Source organism: Rattus norvegicus, chromosome 6 (genome assembly GCF_036323735.1).
Source record: "Rattus norvegicus strain BN/NHsdMcwi chromosome 6, GRCr8, whole genome shotgun sequence".
Lineage (NCBI taxonomy): Eukaryota > Metazoa > Chordata > Mammalia > Rodentia > Muridae > Rattus > Rattus norvegicus.
This window is the reverse complement of record NC_086024.1, coordinates 73,123,616-73,136,341: the sequence shown is the minus strand read 5'-3', so window position 1 is coordinate 73,136,341 and position 12,726 is coordinate 73,123,616. Positions and strand designations below refer to the sequence as shown.

At 37.0% G+C, this 12,726-nt stretch overlaps 1 pseudogene; it reads left to right on the top strand.

Annotated features, from left to right (window-relative positions):
• The first annotated feature begins 3,013 nt into the window (after nt 1-3,013).
• On the top strand, nt 3,014-4,315 carry Gapdh-ps90 (Glyceraldehyde-3-phosphate dehydrogenase, pseudogene 90; annotated as a pseudogene).
• Nucleotides 4,316-12,726: the final 8,411 nt, after the last annotated feature.

Sequence of the window (12,726 nt, the reverse complement as noted above, 5' to 3'; positions counted from 1 at the left end):
TTGAACAATTCCACTGAAATCATGAATAAGACAAGGCTGGCAACTTTCTCCATATCCAATATAGTACTTCACGTTCTAACTAAAAAAATGTGACAACAAGAGGAGATCAAGGAGATACAAATGGGCAAAGAAGTTATCACTATTTGCAGATGATATGATAGTATACATAAGTGACCCCAAAATTCTACCAGGGAACTTCTATAGCTAGTAATGTCTCAAATCTTTAATTTTATAAATTGGATCTTATCTCTGTGTTGGTTAATTTGCCAAAAAGATTATCAGTCATTTTAAGTTTTTAAAAGAACCAACTCAGTTTTTCTTGATTTCTTATACACTTTTATTTCCATTTTAATTTTAGCCATTATTTTAATTTTCTCTTTCCATCAATTGTTTTGGGGTGTTGTTTATTTTTGTTTTGCCAAGATCTTTGAAACATATTTAAGTTCTCACCATCTTTGTGTAGACACTTGATGTTTTCAACTTTCTTCTTAGGATTTGTTGTGTCCTAAATATATGCTGTCTTGGATTCTGTTGTTTCTAATTCTGTGCTAGGACTTGGGTGTCAAGGAATATTTGCTTGAGCGCTCTCTCTCTCTCTATCTCTCTCTCTCTCTCTCTCTCTCTCTCTCTCTCTCTCTGTGTGTTTTAATTTCTAGTCATTTCTTTTCAGTAGAGAAATTTTAAATTGAGACTAGAGGACTAAATACAAGTATAGTTGAGGTGCCTTTTCCTCTGCAGATTCGGCATTCATGGTCTGAAACTCCCTGGTCTTCCTCTTACCATCAGATATTGCCTTGTGTAGTTGGGGCTTCTTTTGTTGAGACTATAGCTTTGCCTGTGAGTTGAGGAAATCTTAACATGCTCTTGGTCTTGCCTAGAGTCAGATCTGGTCTACATCCTGATTCTTTGCCTATAGCCTAGACCTGTTAGGAGATATAAAAATTCCAACAAACCTCTGTACCTTACCACTAGTTAAATTCTGTTTCTATCCTGGGTTCCTAGCTTTCCATACAACTAATGCAAGATGTACTTCCTCATAAGTACCAATGGGCCTTACCGAGGCTTAGTGATGTTGTGACTCCTGCTTCTTCAGCAAATGCAGGAGCTGTTGTGTGATAAGTAACTTCTCCCATACCTGGGACCTATGGGTCTAACACAGGCTCAAATCTAATGACTATTCTGGGGCCTCAGTTTCTGCTGAGGCTTCTGGGACCTATGAACTCCTGCAACACTAATAGGCTTTATCCTGATTCAGAGCTGCTGTGCCCTCTGGGTATCCAAAATTGCTTGAAGCTACTGGGTAATCTAGAACTTCTTGCTTACTCCTGGGCTCAACTAGTAGTTAAATCTGTTTCATGAACTGGTTCTGCAATTGAAGTTCGTATAAGACATTTTTGGTTTTGTTTATAATATGATCTAAAACACAGAAAAGCTAAAATACAAATTGTGTTATATCAAACTATCATTTTCTGTAAGGAAAGGAAATGATCAATTTACTTAAAAAATAATGAAAGAAAATAACTATGAATTGTACTTTTGACAAGGTACTAATATATAGTACATATAAGGAATTGATAGCTGTAATAGCTAAATTGGTAAAAATGCTTGCTATGTAAATATGAGGACCTTTAGTTCAGATAACCATTAAAAATCTAGCCATAGAAACATACTCCTGCAGCCCCAAAGCTGGGGAGGACAGATAAGGGGATATTTGGGACTTAGTTGAGGAAGATGTCTGAATTAAACCATTGGCCTCCACAGGAATATGCACATGTATGCGTGCACTCCATCCTACACATATGTACATTCAGTCACACATGTTCATGCAAAGGGACACAAGTACATATGTACATTAAACACAAATACAAAAATAAAACATTTTAATATCAAAAGCCAAATGGTGGGATAGAAATCAGCAATGGAAACAGTCATATCTCAAAAGAAGATATTTGCAAAGCCAAAAAGTGTGTAAGAAAATGTTCAGCACCAATAATAATAAGGGAGAGGCAAACAAGACCCATAGAAGTTATCTTGAAATTTCAGAAAAAGAAGATTTTACCAAATGGGGATAATGAGTGCTTGTGAGGAAGTATGGGAAAGGGCATCTGTATACTATTTATGGGAGTGCAAATTTGAAAAAAGCAGTATGAAAGTCAAAATATTAAAAATTGAGATATCATGTGATCCAACAATCCACTCCTGTACACATAATGAAAGAAATGAAATGAATCAGAGGTATTACCATTCTCAGGTTCATTGCATCACTATACACGACAGTCAATAAGTGTCCATAACCATAAGCAGCCTAAGTGTCCATCACCTGTTCAATGCAAAGGAGTGATGTTGTAGATATTAGATATTATTTACTTATAAAAGGATTGAAATTCTGTCGGCAGAGTAAACCAGTGAGTAAACCTGGAGATTATCCACACATAGAAAAGCTACTGCACTTTGTTAGTGAATTTACAAACTGTTGATCCATAGAAATTCAGAATTGAATGGTGGATATTAGATGTTATGAAGGGGAAGATAGAACACAGTAAGACGTTCTATAATGCCACTTACTGTGCAACAGGAATGAAAAGCTAATGATGGTGAACTGTGTATTTCAAAAGCTAGAAGAAAAGGTTTCCAATGTGTTCATTAATAACATGCTTCAGGAAATATGTACTTGCTATGATCTAATACATACATATATATCAAATGGAACATCATATAGTACTCTGCAGTTATATGTTCAAATATGTGTGTTTTAATGTCTCAGTTGAGATGATAAATTTAATTAACAATTCTGAAAGCTTTTATATTATACAACAATTAGATTATAGCATGTAAACATAACATGCAATTGCTTATTTAGATAGGTAGGGGCACTGCGGTATATTTAATAGTGCCCTGTTTTATTGTGTGGGAACTCTGGTGTCTTTTGATTCATCTTTTCTTTGAGAATTTGGTTATAAAATTGTCAAATTGGCTCTCTGCTCTTCCTTGTTCCAGCGACAGCCACATCTTCCCATGCAGTGCCAGCCTCCACCCGTAGACAAGATGGTGAAGGTTGGTGTGAACAAATTTGGCTGTATTAGATACCTGGTTACCAGGGATGCCTTCTCTGCATTGCAAAGTGGAGATTATTGCCATCAATGACCCCTTCATTGACCTCAACTACATGGTCTACACGTTCCAGTATGACACTACCCATGGCAAATTCACGGCACAATTAAGATTGAGAACGGAAAGCTTGTCATTAATGGGAAGCCCATCACCATCCTCCAGGAGCGAGATCCTGCTAACATCAAATGGGGTGATGCTGGTGCTGAGTATGTTGTGGAGTCTACTGGTGTCTTTACCCCATGGAGAAGGCTGGGGCTCACTTGAAGGGTGGGGCCGAAAGGGTCCTCACCTCTGCCCCTTCTGCTGATGCCCCATGTTTGTGGTGGGTGTGAAACATGAGAAATATGACAATTCACTCAAGATTGTCAGCGATGCATCTTGTTCCACCAACTGCTTAGCCGCCCTGGCCAAGGTCATCCATGACAACTTTGGCAGTGTGGAAGGGCTTATGACCACAGTCTATGCCATCACTGCCACTCAGAAGACTGTGGATGGCCCCTCTGGAAAGGTGTTGTGTGATGGACCATGGCGCAACCTAGAACATCATCCCTGCATCCACTGGTGCTGCCAATGTTGTGGACAAGGTCATCCCAGAGCTGACCGGGAAGCTCACTAGCATGGCCTTCTGTGTTCTTACCACAAATGTATCCATTGTGGATCTGACATGCTGCCTAGAGAAACCTGCCAAGTATGATGACATCAAGAATGTGATGAAGTAGGCTTCTGAGAGCCCACTAAAGGCTATCCTGACCTACACTGAGGACCAAATTGTCTCCTGTGACTTCAATAGCAACTCCCACTCTTCCACCTTTGGTGCTGGAGCTGGCATTGCTCTCAATGACAATTTTGTAAGCTCATTTCCTGGTATGACAATGAATATGGCTACAGCAACAGGGTGGTGGACCTCATGGCCTACATGGCCTCCAAGGAGTAAGAAACCCTGGACCACCCACCCCAGCCCAGCAAGGACACTGAGAACAAGAGAGAGGCCCTCAGTTGCTGAAGAGTCCCCATCCCAACTCAGCCCCCAACACTGAGCATCTCCCTCATAATTCCATCCCAGACCCCCATAATAACAGGAGGGAACTAGGAAGCCCTCCTTATTCTTGAATACTATCAATAAAGTTCCCTGCAAAATTTATTTTTCAGACCATACTTAATTGTAATATACATTGTATGTTATGATTCTGGGCACATGAGCAGTTCAAGATCATGCTATGCTTGCTTTCTTCTAACTCTATCATTTATTAGTAATGACTACTTATATTTAATTCCAAAAGTAAAAATGTGGAAAATTTTCTTGCAATTTAAGTAAAAATTGTGTGGAATAGTTACACTGGAGGTGTCATTATAAAACGTTTCCTTAATTATACTAAACAAATTGATATATTTACATTGTTTTATTCAAGGTTTATCATCTATAATTATGAAAGAAGAAATGTGATTAATAAATTGTCAGTTCATTTTGTAATACTTTAAAGTGTTTTAGCATATTTTAGCATATCATTTTTAGAGCAGCAAATATCTCTAATGTATAGCATTAATAAACGGTGATAGGCGTCACTGTAAACACCATATCTGTTGTAAACAAAAGTTACACCAAAGGCAGCCATGTAGCAGTTCAGAAATTCCATGGTAGTGTAAACAGAGGCCTTCAGAATCATCAGGAGCATATTTTTCTAGTTGAACTTCTGTACTTAGAGAATATTTTTCTTATAGATAATCTATTTACTGAGTTTAAGAGATTAACACCATGTATGTGACATTGTGAAACACTAGAAAGAAAATATTTATTTATATTTTATCTGAGGGAGAAGATTTGGGGGACAAAGGCTATGACAAAATTTTATGTATCTAATCCTAGTCAAGTATTATCACAAAACATAATTAAACACAAATTGAAATTAATTATCAAATGATTTGTCTTAAATGATAATTTTATATCTTGAGTAAAATTTCTACTTTGAAAAATATGTTTAAATATTAAATATATGTGATAAGCCAAATATATTGGCTTTTGTTATTGTCTCTAATGGACAATTATAAGTTTAGAAGCTAACATTATAAAATTCCCTTGCTTGAAAAATCATTGTGTATGTATTCTGTGTTATCATACAAAGCAGACACAACACAGTCAGACTAACTGCAAGTAGGACTTCCCTCTTACTATGTGAGAAGTACGACAAAATATTTTAATTTCCTTTTCTACATAAGAGAGAACATAACTATACAACATTTTTAGTTGAATAAAAATAAACATAACCCCACTATATGTTCCAGTTGGGTTTCTGTTGCTGTGATAAACAGTGGCCAAAAGCAACTTGAGTAGGAAAGTGTTTATCAGGAAAGGAACTCAAGACTGTAAGACCTGAAGGCAGGAACTGAGATAGAGACCGAATGGAAACCCTTACCATGGCTTGCTCAGGCTGCTTTCTTATACATCCCAGGAGAACCTGTCTAGTGATGACCTTGCCCATGTTGGACTGACTGGGCATGCTTACATCAATTAGCTATAAAGAAAACACCCCAGAAATTGTTCACAGGCATATCCGATGGAGGCAATTTCTTAATTGTGATTTCCTTTTTAAGTATGTCTAGCTTTGTGTCAAGTTGACCAAGCTAACCAGGACAGTATCTCAACAACATTTTTTTAATTTAGAAGATATTTAATTTAACTTCTGATATTCCATATACTTCAACTTGTGGCTACCAAATTCCCAATTTTGTTAGGAACCAACAATTTGCTGGTCTTAGAATCAGATTTTTAAGTTAAGAAGGAAAGAGATGACTGGGAAGAGATGAGTTTGATTCATCTTCTAATCTTCTTAAACACATGGGGCCACACACCCTGTGCTGGGAACAACTTTGGCATTCCATGACTTCCAATAAGCATGCATGTGAAAGCAACTTTTACTCCTCTGATGATGATCTACTCACGATTGGGCTGAACTCAGAGTGTTGTTAACTATTCCAAGGCTGGGCTTGGAAGCTTATAGCCTCCATACAATCTAGTCTTCCAAGCATATTAATTCAATCTGGTTTGTCTTGGCTTCTGACTGAATTGTTCTATTTGGTCTCACATTAACTTTGTCTATCTGTTCTAATCTGGTTTCTTTAAATTCTCTGGCTTTAACTGTTTCTGCAGGCTTGCACTGAACTGCATGAAGTCATGAAGGAACTAAACTCCACTGCATTACACTCACTGTTCTGACTCCATAGTGACTCACTCTGGTCTCTTTCCTGTGCTGTTCTCACGAGAGTGGAAGTACCCTATCTCTGACTCATTCTGTCAAATCTTTCTCTGATTCATCACTTTGTCTGATCTTTAATTAGAAGTCACCTTCAAGCAAGAGTGCTTCCTTCTACAAACTAAACTATCTACATTGTTTGGTATTAAAGATATGTACTCAGAGCATTTATGTCCAGCTACAGGGATTAAAGGTGAGACCTCTACACATATATTTTCTACAGGCTTGCCTTCAGAAAGGGATACAATTCTCACCACGAAATCATTACTTTAGTTTGAGAGGGTTTTTGAAGAACCATTTTTTTATTTTTTTCTATTTCTTTTTTTAAATATATATATATATATGTATATATATATATATATATTAGTAACTTGAGTGTTTCTTATTTACATTTCGAATGTTATTCCCTTTCCTGGTTTCTGGGCCAACATCCCCCTAACCCCTCCCCCTTCCCTTCTTTATGGGTGTTCCCCTCCCCATCCTCCCCCCATTACCACCCTCCCCCCAACAATCACATTTGCTGAAGAACCATTTTATAGTACTAGAGAACTATAATTTAAAGCAATATGGTGATTTATTAGTAGCAAGTCTTATATTTTCAAATGGGAATAAATCAGTAAACTTTGAACTTAGGCATGAGACATTTCACTGGTTAGATGATGGCCATTAAGACCCTGTGGTCATCTCTAACAGAAATAACGTTAGTGAGCTTGTCAGCACAGACACTTAATGTGGAGACATTAGAAATGAACAAAATCTACAGATTCATCCACATACTGCCAGCCTCTGTGAGGCGTTTTTTGTCCTTGGTTTCATTTTCTGAACCTTTAAATATAATTTAAAAAAGACACCTCAAAAAGAGGAAAAGAAAACGTTTTCTTCAAAATATTTATCTTTAAGATGCTAAACGTTTCCATTTATTGGAAAACTTTTACAATGATCAAGTAAGCATTAATTTATATTCATATGTTCTAACCATCTACAGTTTTTTTCCCAAGCCCTCCATACTAAGGTAACTTCTTTACAGCCTATAAAACACTGTGTGTATTTCCTCTTACTTCTTTCTCTGGGTAGCACTGGCTATTCTTCACAGTCACTATGACCATCCGAGCTCACCATTTAGTGTGGATTTGTATGGTCCACAATTATTTTCACATATTTCATTCATTTAGAGCAGCATATCCACACAATTTCTTCAAAAATTCTTTTGTCACTTTTCAGTCTTGTTTATCAAAGTCTGAACATCGCAACAAACAGATGGTATAACTTTGAGATCTATATCTAATTATTTGCTTTGGCCCATTTCTAGTACTGCAAAAGTGAGCAAGCATGTATTCTCTTCAGCGCTTTGCACACTGGGGGTTCTCATCATAGATCTCTAAGAACTTCTCCAGCATTTCATGTATGATTTAGAACCATTCATACATCAAGCCCAATTCTTGAACTAGTTAAGATCTCCAGTTAATATATCATATAGGTGTGGAAAGAGTGAACAACCTTGTCTTGCTCTTGATTTTAGTGGAATTCCTTAGTCTCTCTTCATTTAAGTTAATGTTGGCTGAGGCCTTGCCTTTATTATGTCCCTTGTATCCCTAGTCTATCCAGAACTTTTATCATGAAAAGCTGGTAAATTTTGCCAAATGTCATCCTTGTACATAATGTGGTTTCCCCCAACCCCCTGCTCTATCTATCTATCTATCTATCTATCTATCTATCTATCTATCTATCTATCTATCTATCTATCTACCTACCTACCTACCTACCTACCTATCTATCTATCTATCTATCTATCTATCTATCTATCTATCTATCTATCTATCTATCTATCTATCTATCTATCTTGCCTTTAAGCCTTTCTCCTCTTGTTAAACTGTTAGATTACATTCCTAAAGGTCTCAATCAAGGTCTATTTTCATCAAGCTCCCCACCACCAAACATACCAGTGGGACTAATCACCAAAGCTCAGCTATCAAAAAGTCAAGGTCCAGTAGTCAAAATTCACTATTTTGACTGGTCTAACTAAAACACTCAATCAGAACTTACCAACACATTCTAGCTCATTATAACACAGACCTCTGTCTTTTTCTCTCTTAAAATTAACACTTGCAAAATTATTTGCAGATGTTTCTGCTAGTTTCATGTTCAGCAACCTTGTCTCTTTGCACTGATTAATGAAGTTTCTCTTAGTATTTGTTCTGTTCTTGCAAATTGGTGTTTGGGTGTGTTCTGTGCATAATCTTGGTTGAGAAGGGAGCACACCACAATTTGAAGGTCTCTTAAAGATATGTTTTTTTCTGTTTATATTTTGTGGAATAATTTAAGGAATAATTTGTCATTAAGTACTCTTTGAAATTCTTCTCTGGTAGAATTTTGTGCTACAACTATCTGGCTCAATTTTGATTGGGAGTCTTTTAATGACTGACTCTATTTCTTTAGGTGTTGTAGGTTACTTTAATTGCTAAACTGAACTGTATTTCACGTTTGTAAGTGGTACCCATGAAGAAAATTATACATTTATTTTAGATTTGCCAATTTAGTGTAGCACAAATATTTAAAGTATGTTTTTCTCGTTCTCTGTATTTCATCAGTATGTTTTACTTTCATTTGTAATTTTGTTAATTTGGATATTCTCTCTCTGACTTTTATTTAATTTGGATAAAAGTTTGTTGATCTTACTATTTTTTGTCGGGAGCTTTTTACAGGTAACATTTTATTTGACCTATATATCTATCTCTTCTATCATATCTTTCAATGCCTGATTTTTTCTTTTTCATCTCTGGTAGTGTTTTAATGAAGCTTGCCTTGATAGCTTCTGTTTAAATTCCTCAATGTTTCACTTCTAAAATTTCTGCAGTTTGTTTTTTTCTTCATTGATTTTTTTCCATTTTTGTATAGATTAAAGAGATTTATACATTTTCTTTTTTTAAGGACTGCTTTCAACTTCCCAATACTATTTTAAAGTCTTTTTCTTGTGTTTCAGCTCTGTTGGATTCTCGGAGCCTTATTTGATAGGGTTGCTGAGCTCTAGTGGAGACATATTATCCTGGCTGTATCGATTATGTTTTTCTTCTGTTCTTCTGTCATCTAGACATCTAGGAGAATTATAGGTCTAGATGCCAATTTCTGGTTTTGCTTTTACTGAGTGGGTTTTACTATTTTTATTTGTTTGTTTGTTTTTGTTCTTTTTCTTTTTTCTTTTCTTTTTTCTTTTTTTTTATAAATATTAGGAGAGTGTAATGGCTGTGTGTTTCCTGGTAGGAAATTTTCTGTGGACCTGATATGTGTAGGGACTGGGGGTTAGTGGGTATTGGAAGTTGGAAATGGGGTAGCCTGTGAGTCTGAAGAGGTTCAGGAGAGGGAGTAGAGCAGATTCTTCCAACAGAATCTGATTATTTGGTGTCTGTGGAATAGGGGTAGACAGTGAAGCAAGGTTAGTCCTGAAGGTCTGCTCTAAGGCTGAGGATGAGACTTGGGGAATAGATGTTTCCCTGGCCTGGTCATATGGTATGCTTGCCTGGAATTCTCTCTGTGTATTGGAAACTGAGATTATGGGATGAGTTTGGGGAAAGAAGATGGAAAGAGAAGATGTTTGTGATCTATTGGGAATGTGGTCAGAGGGGAAAGAGAGACAACAGCAGGTGTTCTGGTACAGATCTGGGAATGAGTCTGGGAGAACTGGAACTGTTGGAGAAGGCGAGGTGAAGATCTGTATGTCAACCTAGCTATGTCTCTGGTAGGATTGATGTTTGTGTTAATAGCAAGTACATGACAGAATTGGAGGCTAGCACAAAACTATGAGTGGAATTGTAATCTCTTATATTTCTTTGTTGCCAGAAAACACCATAGACTATCTGCTCCCTGTTTGCTAAGGAAAATAGAACAATTAGCAGCTTTAAGTCTAGTCACACTGGAAAATCAATTCTTGAGACCAAAGAATCAATTCAAAATACTTGTTTATCTGTATCTACAGATAAACAGCACTCAAGAATTGTACAATTCTGAAGCCTCAAGAAGAAGTTTTAAAGATTCTTCATAAAAAAGTGATGAACGTTTTAATGGATAAGCTACTCTGATTTAATATTATATAACTTATACATGTGTATTAGTTGTATTAGTTGACATAAAGTTCCTGCCAAAAGCAACTAACAGGAGATAGAGTTCCTTTTGACACAGTACACTCTCATTAGGAACGCAAGGTAACAAGTCTTACTGCAGCCACACAAAGAACGAAAGAGACCCACATAAAGATGAAGCTTTAGATCTGGTATAGATTTGTAGGGCACCTAGGTCCATCCCATGCATGTTCTTTGATTGGTGGTTCAGTCTCTGTGAATCCATTTGGTCCCTGGTTAGGTGATTCTTGTGTTGTCCTTGACCTCTCCTTCAATTCTTCCTCTGTCTCTTCCACAAGACTCCCTGACCTCTGCATAATATTTGGCTGAGGGTCTCTGCATCTGTTTTCATCAGCTGCTGGGTGGAGTCTCTCAAAGGAGAGTTATGCTGGGTTCCTACCTGTAAGTATAGCAGAATATCATTAATAAAGTTAGTAATGGTTTCTCCCTCTCTGTCTCTCTGTCTGTCTGTCTGTCTGTCTGCTCCTCTCTCTGTATCTCTCTGTCTCTGTCTCTCTCTTGTCATGGGATTCTCAAGGTGTCCCAACCATTGGTTGGCCATTTCCTCAATTTCTGCTCCCTCTATATCCCTGCATATTTTGTAGGATGGCCATTTTGTAGGTTGACGGTTTTGGGGGCGGGTTGGAATTCCCATACTTCCTTTGGAAGTCTTGGCTAGTTACAGGAGGTAGGGATGGCCATTTCAGGCTCCTTGTCCCTTATTGTTAGGAGTCTTAGCTAGGGCCACCCTTATATTACTGAGAGTTTCTCTTGTCTTATGTTTCTAGCTTGTCTCAGAGATACAGATCCCCATAAATTCCAGTTCTCATTCCCAGTTCTCTTTTCCTATATTTTCCCACACTTGATCCCTCCTGTTCTACTCCCCAACTGTTGTACCACCCAGTTCCCTCTCTCTATCCACCCAATGTCTATATTTAGGGACTGTCTCTGCCTCTGTTGGCTGCCTTTGGATCCCTTTCCTCTAATCAGGCTGCCTTTTCTAACCTCAATAGGAGAAGATGGGCCTAGTCTTATTGCATCTTGATATGCCAAGGTAGGTTGATACCTATGGGAGACCTCCCCTTGTATGAGGAGAAAGGGAGGGTCTGGGAGGAGAGGAAGAGGAAGCTGTGACTAGAATGTAAAGTAAATAAATAATTAATGTAAAACAAAATAAAGATGAATATGGATAAAAATAAAGTTTAAACATAAAAAAGGAAGAAAAAGAAGAGAGACATCAGTGTTGGACTCCATTTCTTTTTTCAATTTTTCAGTGTAGGAGACAGATGATGCTGACATTCAAGGCAAATAGTTCCACATGAGCTAGTCCAGTTTAGTTCTGTCTTACAGTAACATCTAGAGGTCAGTCTCCTACATGATTTTAGATAATTTACAGTTGACAATGACTATTAACCTCTATAACACATATAAAATATCATATTGTATTATTACTATGTGCACTCTTATGTATTTATTTTTAAAAATTACTTTAGTAAAACTATTCTCAGGAACAATTTTGGTACCAACATTTTTAGTATCAGTGTGTTTATCTAGATAAACAGAACATACATTTATAAGATGTGTGTACATATAAATCTAGTATGAGTTGATTATCATAATTATGATGACAGGTGAGTTGGAAAGTTGTAGTCTATAATAGGTCCAGTTCCAGTTGAAAGGCCTCACCACTGGGACTCTAAGTAGAAAAGGATCAGGCTGGAAAATAATAAGCACCAATATTTTAGACTCTTAGTTCAATGTCAGTGCAAATTTCTCTTAGGAAATGCAAACTTTTTTTTTATTAAGATTTTCAAGTTATATAATGAATGCCACCTACATGTTTGACAATAATTAATTCTATCCATTCAAACAAATGTTTATATCACCCCAAACAGACTTTATTTGAGATATTTGACTAAATATATGAACAGTCTGTTAGGGTCCAGGAGTTGCTCCACAAACCACCCAAACACTGATCCTAGTTAAAACATGGATGATTTAATGAACACACACCACAATACAACTCAAATCTGTGCACTAGACATGTCTCAGGGCCAGCTTGTAAATGCTTAAACTACAAAGCCCACAAAACAAAACCCACAATGAGCTCATACACAGGTGCTGAAAATGCTGCCTGCTGGTTGTCCCGGACGCAAGCCATTTTAGACATAGTGGTTCATGTTGACCTTTATTTTCATGGGTCCTATATGAAACTTACAGTTGTAGGATTTCATAGGACTTACAAACCTCATAAC